Source organism: Lycium barbarum, chromosome 11, assembly GCF_019175385.1.
Source record: "Lycium barbarum isolate Lr01 chromosome 11, ASM1917538v2, whole genome shotgun sequence".
NCBI classification, from domain to species: domain Eukaryota; kingdom Viridiplantae; phylum Streptophyta; class Magnoliopsida; order Solanales; family Solanaceae; genus Lycium; species Lycium barbarum.
The window spans coordinates 110,432,782-110,446,849 of NC_083347.1; the positions used below are offsets into that span (position 1 = coordinate 110,432,782).

The window sequence follows — 14,068 nt, forward strand, 5'->3', positions numbered from 1 at the left end:
CGAGACTTATTATTATTTGGTTATTATTAATTTTCACTCTTTTGACAACGGGTTTTGAGTAAATTCGCAACCTATCTCGCTCCCTTGCACTTGATTTTTCCACTCTTTTTCTTTTTTTACTTTATAACGGGGTTTGAAATGATTAGCGCCCCATCTCGCAAATCTCACAATTAATTAGTTAAATTAATGAGCCTTAAATATTGGGTGGCTTCAATTAAATTCAAACAACATCTAAATTGAAAAACATGAATCTGAACATTGATTATTTCCCTCTAACTCTGATTAACAGTGAGCTAATAAATTAAAATAGAGGCAAGAAATGGATCTTTGTAGACAAATATACACCTTCAATTAATCGAACACAAGTTGAATAAGGAGCAATTCCAAACTTTTAAACACGAACAAAACCCAACATCCATGAAAACTAAAAATATTCCCAAAACTTTTGGTCTAAATCTAACAAACAAATAAAATTTATTGCTTGTAAAGAGAAGTATATAAGCTCACATATACAGCAAGCTAATCACACCATTAAGTCATACAAAAGCAAGGGAATAACGATAGAATAAAAGCACAATAGATGAACAAACACTGATTCAAATTTTAAAGCAATGAAAATGAGATAAAAATGGACCTTTGATTGAACTTATTCAATGTATAATATATCTCCAAACCAAACTTCATACAGCAACAATGACGAGAAAAGGACCAAAATCATCCATAATGTTTGGGTTTGGATCAAAATCATACATATTCTTTCACATGGAGCACTAATAGTACATTATGTTTGCATAAGTGGTGCACTTTTAGTCAAACTCCCAAATAAATTTAACGGAAAAGAACAAAAATGCCCCTGAACTTTTAGAAAAGGTATAAAAATACCCTTTATTCATCTATTTTGCTAAAACTACCCCTCAATTCAACTTTTTGGCTCATTTATTCCCCTTGACTAACGGACAACACTAATTTTAAAAAAATAAAAAAATAAATTGCAGATGACATTTTATTACTGAAAAATTGATTTATTCTTTTAAAAAGAAATCTGAAAACTCGTTATTTGTAGAATAAGGAAAAATAATTTTTCAACATCCGTTTCTTTAAAAAACAAATGTAGTAAGCCTATATATATATATATAAAACAGAATTGGATTTTCATTAAAACATGTGGAATTTTTTTAAGTTTGGAAAACTTTTTTTAACGGGTGGAAACCCCTTTTTTTTTTTAGAAAATTCAATTTTTAAATTTGAAAAACTGATTGTTTTTTTAAGTAAAATGTGCAAAACTAATACTCCATAATTTTCTTCTAGATTTAAAAAAAAAAAGAAGATAGTTTTCTGTTTTTTTTTTAAACACAGTTTTTCCATAAAAAATTTAATTTTTTCAGATTTTTATAAAAATCCAATTTTTCACATTTTGAAAAGAAAAAAAAAATAGTGTTGTCCGTTAGTCAAGGTTTTACTCGTTAAAAAAAAGTTTTCCAAATTTAAAAAAAAATCAAATTTAAAAAAATTCCAAGGTTTCAGATTTCTTTTTAAAAGAATAAATCAATTTTTCAGTAATAAAATGTCATGTGCAATTTATTTTTTTATTTTTTTAAAATTAGTGTTGTCCGTTAGTCAAGGGGAATAAATGAGCCAAAAAGTTGAATTGAGGGGTAATTTTAGCAAAATAGATGAATAAAGGGTATTTTTATACCTTTTCTAAAAGTTCAGGGGCATTTTTGTTCTTTTCCGTTAAATTTATTTGGGAGTTTGATTAAAAGTGCACCACTTATGCAAACATAATGTACTATTAGTGCTCCATGTGAAAGAATATGTATGATTTTGATCCAAACCCAAACATTATGGATGATTTTGGTCCTTTTCTCCAACAATGACCTTCGGTCAGCAGAAATGAAACTTGACAAAACGCATGGACCGAAAACCTCTATGGAGCTAACTCGATAATACTCGACTGGACCGTTACGAACTCGACAACAACCGAAGCTTTGAGAATGAGCTACGGTGTTTTCAGGTGGGTTTTAATGATGAAATGGAAGTTTTGGGTGGTTTAGAGGTGGGGATAAGGGTGACGATGAACAGGGGTTAGTGTTGTTTAACAGTGGGTGTTTTTGGTGGTTTAATGGATTTAGGAGGAGATGATAGTTTACTATAAAAAGAATAAAAAACGGAGAAGATGAAGATTATATATGATGGCTACCTTTTTTTATTCAATCCCCCCCTCCTCTCTCTATATTATTATTCCCTATATATGGATATCTGTGGATCTAGTGCATTCCTTAAGTATTAGTGGCTTGGAGAAAAAAAGGAAATCCCAGGGAAGAAAAATGGATTGTATGCTGATGTCCCAAAACGTGAATGTGCAGGTGTCGTTGTGTGTGTGCTCCTTTTCCCCTTTTCCTTTTCTTTTTTAATTGTGTTAGCCCCACGCCCAACAATAATATTCCTCCAAAAACGTGAACGTTCCTCATTTGTGATAAGGTTTGTTATCAAATTTTGTCATTTGTAATGAGGTGGTACAATTCTATTTGCTCATTTTTTTTAATACAAAAACAAAAAATAAAAAATATTTAATAACTATTTTTTTAGATTACTGAAAAAAAATCTTAAAATAAATGACTGGCTAAGCAAAAATTAAAACCTATAAAGCATATTTTTATAATTTTTCTTTCTTTAAAACACAAAACTTATACTCTAGAAATAGCAAATATTTTTGTTCTTTTTTATTTTCGCAAATAAGCCTACTAAATAAAAATAGAATAAAATCGACACGTTAAAAATTAAAATTAAAAGAAATATTTAAAAACTATAAGGTGAAACACACGGGGAGGTTAAAAAATCACGTGTCTACGGTATGTTTTCTTAACACTTAAGACCCGTTTGGCCATGAAAATTTTTCACTTTTTTCCAGAATCAGCGTTTGGCCATGAAAATTTCAAATACAACAAAGTTGAAGTTGTATTTGGAATTTGGGAACATCTAAAAAACTGTTTTCACTTTCAATACATTCAAACAACCAAATATTCTTTGCAAAAGATATAACCAAACACAACTCCATGTTTAACTCAAACTTCAAAATTCCAAATACAGTGAAAAATATTTGATTTTCATGGCCAAACGCCTACTTAATATACTCTCTCCATTTGATTTCATATAGAATGTATGACGAGAAATTGTACATGTTCATTCGACTTACAAATTATCTTAGTACAGTGGAATAAAACAATTACCAAACTAGTTACTCCCTCCGTTCACTTTTACTTGTTACGTTTTGACTTTTCACGCTGTTTAAGAAACAATGATTAAGATAGGTATTTTACCACAATATCCCTATTAAATGGTGTATAATTGTATTGAAGTAGGGAAAATTATATGAAATGAGTAATAAATGGACAAATTCCGTAGCTAAACAGCATAATATCTCACTAATCCTATTTAATAACGATTAGTGATGGATTATCATAAAATTATGTTAGCTACGATCAATTTAGCGAAGGATTAACATGACAAAGTTCGTACCTAGTTTCAGTTTTTTTTTTGTCGTGAATTACATATCACGAGCTTCATCGCTTGCCATATCATGAGCGATAATGAAACCAGAAGAAAATATGGAAGTAGGGGCAATATCGTCAATCATAAAGGAGGTTAGTATTATGAAACAAAACCTCAATTAAGATCTCTAGAATTATCCCTTAAATTAAAGAATGTAACTAAAATCATAAGAGAAGCAAAATTCAACAATAAATTATAGGGGATAAATTTTCTAAGGATCCATATTTAATTTTCAACCCTATTGAGAAGAAAATTTTTACAATGGGTGAGGCATAAATATGACATGGTATGTGAGGGAGTACTTTATTATAATTATACTGTGGGCCCCACCACTTTATGCTCTTTCTCCTCTTCCTTTCTTTTTCCACGTTTTTTGTCATTTTCTTTCCTCTTTTTTCTCATTTTCTTTTTTTGCATCAATTTTAAAATCAATTCTATTATATGCAGATCAAATTTTTTTAAGATATTTCTCCGTTTTATTATTTGTCTTTTCCATTTTTTCTTAAAAAAATCAGTTAAACTCCGTAAAAGTTTAAAAGAAAATAATTGGCACTCCAAAAAAAAAAACTAATGCAAAAACTGATAAGCAAAAATGAATGTAGGAGGCTTTTAAAAGTAAAATCACCTTAGAAAATTTATTGGAATTCTTTTTTTCCTTTTTCTTTTGGTATGTATTGTTCAAAGTTGCTACATTGTGTACCCGAAAAATTCAAAGTTTTAAGTGTCATCAAAATACACCCTGAATTTAGTGGTGTGCAAAAATCGGTTTAACCGATAAACTGAACCGAAAAAAAAAAGTTATTGGTTTAGAAATCTATTTGGTTAATGATTTTTTAAGTTCTAAGTTCACTCGATTTCAAATTTTAAGTTCATAAAACTTAGAACTTAAAAAATCATTAACCAAATAGATTGCTAAACCAATAACTTTTTTTTTTCGGTTCAGTTTATCGATTAAACCAATTTTTGCACACCACTAAATTCAGGGTCTACTTTGATGACACTTAGAACTTTAAATTTCTCGGGTACAGAATATAGCTTCATATTTGGCTATCAGTTTTTACATTAATTTTTTTTTAGTGCCAATTATTTTCTTTTAAACTTGTACGGAGTTTAACTAATTTTTTAAGAAAAAATTGAAAAGGTAAATAATAAAACGGAAAAATATCTTAAAAAATTGATCTGCATATAATAGAATTAATTTTAAAATTAATGCAAAAAAAAATGACAAAAAAGAGAAAAGAGAAATGACAAAAAACTTGGAAGAAGAAAGCAAGAGGAGAAAGAGCATAAAGTGATGGGGCTCATAATATAATTATAATAAAATATTTCCCCATAATGTCATATCTATGTCTCACCCATTGTAAAGTTTTTCTATTGAGAAATGTTGTACAAAAAAAACTTGCACCAGAATTTATCCTTGGGGATTCGTGATTTTGTTTATATGTTCCATTAGGCTTGCAATCAGAAAAGATTGAAGCGAAAAAGCGTGTTGCTTTCAAAACTTGCACTTTCGGTCTGAACAATATGAGAGAAAGGATTCTCAATGTCCACAAGCACAACGTTCTTATCCCTTCCACATAGTTCAGGAAAGCGACAGAGGAGCACAAAATTGTTGAAAAAGAAAAAGTGAGTGTTGATTTTTTAAGATTCGGGTTAAATAATACCATTTAACATTATCGGAATTGGTATGAGAAAGTACCCTACAAAATAATGGGTAATTTGCAGAGGTTGAAAATTACAATTCACGGAGATTTTAGCCTCCTCTAACAACTAGTGAAGGCTAAAAACTCCGGAATTGCAACTTTCAACTTCCACATATTACCTATTTTTTTTAAGTGGTTATACATCAAATTTGGAGTGGCTTTGGATCAATTTTGAAGCAAAAACATGGTGATGAATTTCACATAACAAATTATGGCGGCCCATCGAGATTTTATGACCTATTTTAGCAATTTGTTAGGATTTGTAGACAAGAAAATCTTTGTTATCAATTTGAAATTCGCTAGATTTGTGGCCAAGTTCCGAAGAATTCCGATGATTCGTCAGAACTTGACTAGAGATGCTAGTGATTATTACAAGGCAAGTTCTACATGTAAATTTAAACCTCTGGCTATTCGTTAAAATATAGCTATATGATACCCAGTCATGATTTTTTTTTTTTTTTAATGAAATGATAATTGAAATGGTGACAACAAAAAATCTTATTAGCGCAAATCACCAGTTCACAAAAGGTTGGGAACTGGTTCCCCGAGTTCTACTCAGAGGCGGATTCAGGATTTAAATTCTATAGGTTCAATCTTAAGATTTTAATATTGAACTCATTATATTTTTTTTATATTTTTTTTAACCCCTCCCCCTAGGAGCTCCCTCCTTTGCTCCCTTGGTGACTCGAACTCGCAACCTTCAGGTTGAAAGTGGAGGGCGCTTACCATCTGAGCAACCCCCTCTTGTCACTCATTATATTTTTAAAGTTATGAGTTCATATCTTTTTTTAAAAAATTTAATGCCACTAAGCAGAACTTACTGGTGTTATTTTATTGAACTAAATAATAAGTACTTACAAAGCTAAAAGAAAAACAGAAAACGTAAAGTACACCAAAAGAAATGAGAAGTCACTTTCCTAATCTTCTTCTACGCCAATAACTCCAAACCCACTTTCTCTCGCCGGTGAGAGGGTTCATATCTACTATATATTATAATTTTAATAATTTTTTACACATAAATTTATGTTCCGCGTCAAAAGTTAGATACCTCCCTGGTTCTACTATATAGGACCAATTAAAGAGTGATAAATTGTTAAGGCAATAAAGTAGTCGTAGCAAGTAGCAACACAATGTTGAAAATAGTACACTTAAATGTTTAACTATCTAGATTCATGCGTCTTTTAGTTATCCTAGGTGCATGATCTTTTTTACTCCATTTGTTTCAATTTATGTGAACCTTTTCGGAGTATGAAGGTCAAACTTTATAACTTTGATCGTGAATTTTGACATAGATTTTTCAGTGCTGTAAAAATAAAATTTATATATTTAGAAACTACATAAAAAGTATTATAACTCATGATAATTTACAATTCAAATAATTTAGAAAAAAATATAAGAAAAATGTGGTCAAAGAAGCACCTCGTAGGCTCCCCAAATAGTAAAAGATTCACATAAATTGAAACAAAGGGAGTATGAATTATCTAGGTGACTTTTATGTTATCAATGTTGTTAGGTTTAAGTGTGTGTGAAAACGTTTAATAGGTTGTGAGTTTAGAAAACTATAATGACACCTTTATAAGCCCCCTCTGTAATGTTATTTTTGTAATAGTAAGAGTTCTTAAGAATGATTTGATTGAGCTTAATATCTATCTCCTTTTTTCCATCATCTTTATGCCTATGATATTATCAAGGGCCCGTCTTATAATTCTAACAAGTGGTATCAGAGCATTGGTTCATCTCTCACCGAAAGGTGCAAAGGTGAAGATTTTGGCAATCTCCATTGAAGGCGTGTCTCCGGGTTTGAGGACCTGCTGAAAGGCCGGCTATTTGCAAAAGAAGAGTGAATTCTCCGAGTTTGTGGAGAGAAGAATAACCCGTCAGAAGATGTAAGTCTTGAAGGACTTTACAAGCTAGGAATAAATAGTAGACAAGAAAAATCTCTCGTGAGTGTGTGTTTGCTATAGCCAAAAGTTAGAAGGTGATGGAGAATGAATTGCCTATATTTATGAATGTGTATACAAAGAGGATGCTGAAAATGAAGTTGAAACTGTCAAGAAAGATTGAAGAATATGAAAAGACATTTAAGTTTAAGGGGGAATGTTGACAATAGTAAATTTAAATGTTTAATTGTCTAGATTCACATGTCTTTTAGTTATCCTAGGTGCATGATCTTTTATAGTATTGTCTAAGCGACTTTTATATTATCAATAATGTTAGGTTCAAGTGTATGTGAAAGTGTTTATTTATAGGTGTGAGTCTAAAAGACTATACTTGCACCTATATAAGCCCATTGTAATGTTATTTTGTAAGAGAGTGTGGTTCTTAATTAAGATCTATATGATTGAGCATATCTGTCTCCCATTTCCATCCTTTTCGTGGCTTATGATATTATTAAGAGTCTTCTCTATATTTCCAACACACAAGACACTTAGTCAAAACATTATTATAGTAAATTAATACAATATAGTAATAACCAGAAAGCAAAGGCAAAAGAAAGATGTACGTACATAGGACATAGGACATAGGTGCATGGGTTACTAACTACAGTTCTACATGCTGAAGCTTATCTAATTAGAACTTAATCTCGGACCACTTATATAATCCCGTTCTAATTATCCCAGAGAGTTAATATAACTGTTTTGATCAGCAGGAACGAAGAACACATTATTATCCATTAATATTTCCTCTATTCCAAACTCCCCAAGAAAATGTGGCTGCTCCATTGAGTATGATGAAGTACTAATTGGGCTATTATTGCAATTACGCTCCAATAATAGCCTTTGTATCTTCTTTTCTGCTTCAGATAACTGCTCCTTCATCTTTAACACCTGCATGGATAATTTGTATTTAAGGACTCAGCTGACTTCACCAAAGAATCAAGATAGAAGGACACCCTATCATATACAAAAAATGTACTTGATGTTCCCTTATATATGCTTGGAAATGGGAATTCTAGCATCAAACGACGTGAAATAAATGAGATCCTTTAATCTAGCTTAACTAGAGAGGTTTTGAGTTCGAGTTTTGAAATTGAGAAACCCCCGATAAAAATGGATACATATTGAATACCAAAGTTGTAAAAGATCATTAATAGTTTTCTAGTTGTATTTTCTATGTTTTCCTTCCGTCCCAATTTTTGCGGTGCACTTTATTTTTTAAAGAATGATACTTTTTGTATTTAGAAATAGCTTAACTTTAAACTTCTCATCCAAACTTAATGAGATGATTTACAGTTACATACAGATCTATAACGTTTTAGATCACAAATTTCATATATTTTTTTCCTTCTTCTATAAATTTCATGCCTAGTTAATGTGCTTGCTAAATTAGAATGGACGGAGTATATATCTATGTTGTTCGAACTCTCTGAAAATGTTGCCATACCCTTATTGGATCCTCAAAATATGCACGACACACGTTCGTCCACATTTATTACAAGTCCACGCGACATAGGTGTATATAATTGACAGAGACAAAACACACACATGCCCATAGACGACATACCTCAGTTTCAAGACAATATTTCTGAACGATCATAGTCTCATGTTCAGCCTTAACTTGGAGTATTCATCCTTGAGTTTCTTGTTCCTCCATCTAGCCCTCCTATTCTGGAACCAAACCGCGACTTGTTGTGGATCAAGACCAAGCTCAGAAGCAAGCTTGTCCTTCCTCCCTGTCTCGAGTTTCTGCTCGTTTCCAAAACTCCGTTCAAGAAGATTAACTTGTTCTTCACTAAGCTTCCTCTTCCTCACTATTCCACTAGTGTTGCTACTCCCTTCACCTTTGTTCTTCTTTCGTCTCCACCGCGGTTTCACCTCTCCTGAAAGACATACCGGAAAACATCATACTTAATGTATATCACGAAATTTATTTGTAATTACTAAATAAAAAACGTTTTTTATATTGTTAGTGTGACTTAAACTCTATAATTAAATAATAAAATGTGCTATGTTCCTTTTTAGCTCTTTAAACTTTTATATCAGATGATCATACAATTCATCATGATATATATCAGCATAGACAATAGTTTTAGATTTAAATCTCGCCACCACCTAAAAAGAATTTTTTCCCACATAATTGACCTATTATAAAGAACCAAGTTCACATTTGAAGGGTGACTTAAGCTTTTAGACGAGCTAGTCACACTATTCTAGAAAAACTACAACCCCTTTGCGGCTTTGAGACTTGGTAAAGATAATATAATGATAAAAGTTTTCCTACTAACCTCGTTCTGGTACCAGTTGGGTGTAAATACCAGGATAGTACTGAGAGGGCATAACCATTTGATCATCAACCTGGTGATTCATGCTGCTTGATATGATATCCATTTTTCTTTCTTTCTGTTTGCCTCTCTTATTATCGCTATTAAAATGAAAGTGAAGTAATAATAAAGGAAAAAAGTATCAACGACTTATATATGGACTTAATTTAACTTGGAGAGAAGACTAAGGAGGTAGTCTTGGTTTTAAGACTTGGTGTGACTATTTATAAAGCTAGTTAGTCCTCTCGAATATACCTCCCATCTCTTTACAATATTCAGAAGCCATGTGCAATCGTTTGGAATATAGGGATATAATAGTCATATAATCTCACTCGATTTGTTTGAGATTCATGCATATAGTTGGTTGACAAAAGATAAAGAAAAGGAAAAGTTATACATTTTGGCCACTAGTCAAAAAATAATTATATACAGCCGATATCTAAATATATAAAACATATATACTAGTTATGCATAAAATATGAATATTAAATGTATATATTTGTTAATATACAAAAAGTAGTTTATACATTTTCCGCCTTTATTTTAGTGTACGGCTATACAATGTTAAAAGCTCTACAAAATATTTAGGGCATGTTTCTTTGTCTGATTTGGTGAAACGTGAACCTCTTAGGACTTAGTGATCCCATTTCTCAATTAGTTCAATTTATGTAAATTAACATTCACTAAACTGTAATTTAACCAATAACAATAAAATAGAATAACTATATACTTTGATAGAGATTTTAAGAAATACAATATCATATCATTTAAAAATTACTTTCTTCATTCCAATTTATGTGGCATTGTTCATATTTCAAAGTCAACGAGTTTTTCTTTAACTGCGATTTTTTCATACGCCTTTTAAATATTTTAAATTCCAAGTTGTTTTATCATGACTTCTTCACTCTTGTTATTTCTCATTTTCGCATTGCTTTGATATGCTTGTCCTTATCTGACTCTTTTGCCTTGTTTTGCCTTGTTTTCTTTTGAGTCGAGGGTCTTTCGGAAATAGCCTCCCTACCTTCCAAGGTGGGGGTAAGGTCTGCGTACACTTTACCCTCCTCAGACAGCACATTGTGGGATTCCACTGGGTTTGTTGTTGTTGTTGTTGTTGTTTTAAATATTTTAAATTGTTAATATTGTTACTTAGAGTAGTTTTATGTAGTTAGATAATATGTAAATTTTATGTCAAAAAGACTTAAAGATTTTACGTCCTAATTCACTGTCAAAACTAAGAATTTCTATTCTCAAAATCTAAAGTTCCAAACTATAACACATAAATTAAGACAAAAGGAATACTAATTACGAGTATTTTCATATTCATAGTAACGATAAATAGATAACATTAAGTGACTTGTAAGTATACTTACTGTATAAAGTAAAAAACATTTAAACATTATTAAAGTGTGGGCCAATAGTTGATCAGCATAAACTACGTACCTAGTCTTACCTAAGCCATTACATCATATGTATGATGATATAAAATCCCAATAGGAGATCTTTAGGACTATGGTCTATGGGACAGATCTAGCAGCCCATATATTTAACTGTGCATAAACCTAAGAATAAGTTTAGAATTTATATTTAAACTAGTTGCACGAGGCTCGTGTTAAGTTCGGGTCCAAGCTCATGATATTAAATATTAAATTTAATTACAAAATGTAACTTATATCACATTTTTTTATTGTATAATTAATTTAATTTAGGGGCACGTTAATCATGGCTTGTTGGAGTCTTCATAACTATTAAAAATCTTAGTCATTATTGAATAATTTTTAATGACTGCATGGAAGCAGGAAAATCAAGTTCCACAAAAGACATTACATGTGTCTTCCCCGCCATCCAATACACCTCATCTTTAGTACCCCATCCCCCGTAGCCGCCATCCCCACCACCCACCACACCCCCACCTCCCACAGTACTTGTCTAGATTATAACAAAATAATTTAGAATAATATCTTTCGCTTACTTACTGAACACAAGAAAATAATTAAGAACACGCTTATTTTCCTGAAAATCATTTTTAAAATAATATTTTCCTTTATACCGAACACACCTAAAGAAAATAATATGAGGTATTAATTAGTAAGATCTAATATATGCTCTGATTGAAATGAAACTGTGACTTCAAAGTTACATAATTTTTTTTTAGGAGTAAAAACATACTAATTACCCTTATTAATTAGGGAATTTTACACTGTATGCCAATTATCCGTAAACAATTTACCCGTTTTAGCCCATCTTTTTTTAATTACCTGCCATAGCCATTTTTTTCCTCTTCAACTTTTTACTAGTCTTATACATTATTATACACTTTTATACAAGGTTTATACATTGTCTACAGTAGATGTATAAAGTTATATATTGTTGTATAATATTGTATACTAATCTTATACATTATTACACACTTTTATACAAGGTGTATACATTATTTACAGTAGGTGTATAAAGTTGTATATTGTTGTATAAAGGTGAATATTCATGTTGGGCCATGAAATGTTGGGTTGTAGATTCGTAATTTAAAATATGGGCTATGAATATGTAATTTTGACTCATAATTGTTTATAAGTGAAATTTTCCCTATTAATTATGCTTTGAAAATTTCAGTTTGACTACTAACACTCTATGTAGTTACTTAAATAGAAAGGCAATATATGAAAAATTAATAATTTTTTTGTGATTTGCTAAAATAGGCAAGTAGAAAAAAAATACTTTTAGTTTGAGCCTATGAGGTAAAAACGCACGGAGGAAGTATTTATTTATAAAGGGACATGTCCACTAAAAAGATAAGATATATAGTGTGAGTGCTCAATATGGTCCAATTACTTAGGTCCAAGTGGGCATGGCTAGAAGAAAATGAAAGAGTGCAAAAGTAAAATATGTAGGGTAAAGCAACCACGTGGAGGAGCCTTATTGTACAAGATTAATGTGAGGACGAAAAAAGCTTGTCACTTATATTTAGTAGTAATATATATTATTAATATTTTGTGATGATAGAATAACGTAAATAAAGATGAAATAAATTAACATTTAATTATTTTTAAGTATATAAATATGTATAATTTCTTATGATAAATTAAAAAGGAAAATTTGTTGAGTGTGTGGGGCAATAGTTTAACTAGTTAATATCATCCATCCTTTCCCAAATAAAAAAGGAGCTCCAAAACCACAGATCCATGGAATATTTTGGGTGCGTCAACTACTAAATTTCATGAACTAGTAAAGTTAATACGCCATCTAATAGGAAGGTTACTTTCCACATAGTTTTTTTTTGTCACCTTATGTCGACTTTGCAGGGGATGGCAAATTTTTGACTGTACAAAGTTTTCTAAAGAGAGAAATTCGTTTTCAGAACCAAATATGTGAAAAAGATGTTACTGGACAAAATGAAAAAAAAAAAAAAAAAATCAGGTGCCGTTTGAATATACGATTTCATATCACGATTTCACGTTTTGATTTTAATTATGTATTGGTTTTATCACAGTTTGAGTAAAACTTCAATTTCAACTTAAAATTCTAATGTTAAATCTCAAATTCACCTCAAATGTAGAATTTCAACTTCAATTTTGTAATTTTAATTTTTTTTAAATTTAAAATTTAGCACATAATTCAGATTTTTGCAAAAGAAAAGATTAATCTTTGCTACAAAAGTAATTATCCGACTCTTATTTTGCCAATTCACTTTCCCTTTCATAAGATACACCCAAAAATCAGTTGGTGCTACTGCAACAAATTCTTTGTTAATCGTTAATTTAGGTAGGTTTGCTCGTTTGATAAAATTATATAAGAGTTGGGAGAAATTTTGATAGTCACTACGAATTGTGGGTTTTCATGGTTACGAGAAAAGTACAATATGATTTCAAATTTTTATTTACAAAACTTATGACCAAATACAATTTCAACTTCAAATCAACTTTCACCCAAATTAATAGTTTCAAATCATGATTTCAAGTCCACGTTCAAACGATTTCTTAAACAGAGTCACATTAATTATATATATGCTTCAAGTACAAAATGCGGTTTATGTAGGAAATAGCAAGTACTTATATTATCCATCCACATAGGTTGGAATGGATACTCCATTTATAGCAGGGTTACTTTCCACATAGGTTTTTTGGTCACCTTGTGTGGATTTGGCAAGGGACGGCATTTCCTTCTAGAAGATTCAACATCTTGTCGGCACGTGGTTGATCCCCCACCCCACCCCTCCCACGCACACTACAAACCCTCTTGTTTGAAGGAATACTTTTGAATCAATTGATGGTGTTATAAGAATAATAATTCTCGATAAGATATAGGATTATTTTATTCTGTGTTTGATACTCTCTCCGGATAAAAAAAGAGTTTACTTAGTCATTTGTACAACACTTAAGAAATTATTTACTCCAAGAAAAAAAATATAAATTAACTAAACTAGCCCTAATCAAATAGACATTGAGATTTGATCACATAACACTTAATAGGGACAAATCTGGAAAGATAAGGTTAAGTAGGCATTTGGACATGCGATTTCATCTCATGAGATGAAATTCCAAATCATCCAAAAAAGTAT

General features: G+C 30.9%; 1 pseudogene; it reads right to left on the reverse strand.

Moving 5' to 3' along the window:
- Positions 1-7,683: 7,683 nt before the first annotated feature.
- On the reverse strand, positions 7,684-9,737 carry LOC132619241 (homeobox-leucine zipper protein ATHB-40-like; annotated as a pseudogene).
- Positions 9,738-14,068: the final 4,331 nt, after the last annotated feature.